This window comes from Vanessa cardui, chromosome Z (genome assembly GCF_905220365.1).
Source record: "Vanessa cardui chromosome Z, ilVanCard2.1, whole genome shotgun sequence".
Taxonomy (NCBI): Eukaryota; Metazoa; Arthropoda; class Insecta; order Lepidoptera; family Nymphalidae; genus Vanessa; species Vanessa cardui.
In genome coordinates, this window is record NC_061154.1 from 6719851 (window position 1) to 6721600 (window position 1750).

Below are 1750 nucleotides of genomic sequence, written 5' to 3' on the forward strand. Positions count from 1 at the left end.
AAAGTACGGAAATTGAAGTGTCAATTTGTAGGTCTGCTAGTCTTTAAACCAAATATTAAACTATTCAGAAACATTACGGCAGTGATATAAATAATTTATTTATTTATTTTATGCATATACATTGATAATTAAATTTGCATTCACGTCTTTGATAGAATTTGTTATAAAATAAATATGATATCTAATTGATACAAGGAGTATAACTTTTATAAACTACACGAACCAAGCATACAAGTTACAAGGTTAGCAACATAATGCTTTAAATTATAATAATACAGAGACATTGATTTTATTTGTAATAGTAGAATAAATTTGAACTTAACTAACTTTGTTTCTTATTATGATTGTCAATGTAATGTCATCATTCCCGATTTATATTTCACAGTTCACACTACCAGGGCTGCCAGTAGAGTTAACTTATTTAACACAGTTTTAATAAAATATAAAAAACGCTTAAAGGCTACCTTTTTTTGAAACTTTTGAAAATAACAATGTTTTATGGTTTCATACACGTAAGTACATAGAATATATACGTGGATTTAATAACTTACCTTACTTACCTTATTTTCTGTTAATAATATATAATTAATAAATAAAACTAACACCAAAGATTTATTTTCAATCTATACTTAAGAATAAATTTTATTTTAGTATCTCAATTATTTTATTTTTATATACAGCTTTTCTATTAATTTATAGACATGTTTAAATAAATAATGGAACTAATCACCTCTTTTTAAATTTAATTTAGAATACGCCAATTTTACAAAAAATCTTGATTTTAATATAAGCAATTAAACTTGTTTCGAGGCGTTTTTAACGATATTTACAGATAGTTTCATATACAAATTTTGTGAAATATTAATTAAAAGAACGAGTGACGTAACTTAAATGAGATAAACAAATATATATTTTTACCATTCCAATATTATTAAAGATTGACGGAGCCACGTTGAAAGACTAGCAAAAAGCATCAAACTTATTAAATTACCCACATACACCCATGCCATCTCCTCACAAGACCGTATTACATAGTTTATGTTTCATAATATACAAAATTATATCTTTAAAAATGGGGACTTTATTTGATTACCATGGCAGCCCTAAAGCCACACTGGCACAAGTTTTTCTTTAAAGTACAGCCCTGTCAGTTGTCAAGCAAGATTAATTTCTACATAGAGAAACATTATGTTTATTCCGAGCGCACTAAATCGGCCCCTTTTTTAGGGTCTAAATGGCAGCCCTAATATTATAAGTTTCGAAATAAAGCTAAAAACGTCCATTAAAGACAACCTTTTAATAAAGATCAATGGTAGAAGAAAATAAATATTATTCAAATACTAGCATCTTCATATTTTCCCAAAGTTGAATTTTATAAATTTAATTATATAAATTGCATTTAATTTATAATTTACTTGGCTGTTATTCTATAATATATTTTAGGTACATTATTATACGTAGTAAAAATAACATTTTTGTGCATAATGTAAAAGAAGGCGTTAGTAACATGTATAAATATTAAATACTATTCTAAAAATTTGAAAAAATACCTAATATTTTGATGGTAATATTATTACTATTCAAGTACCAAATATTATTATTATTACTGATTAGTGTATAATTATTTTTATGCCATAGATAATGTTTTATATTATGTTAGGTATGGACACTACTAAAGAGTCTAGCCTCTACCTTTTACGCCATTTTTATACTACACCTACCGCAAGAAAAAAAATGACATACGAAGCAT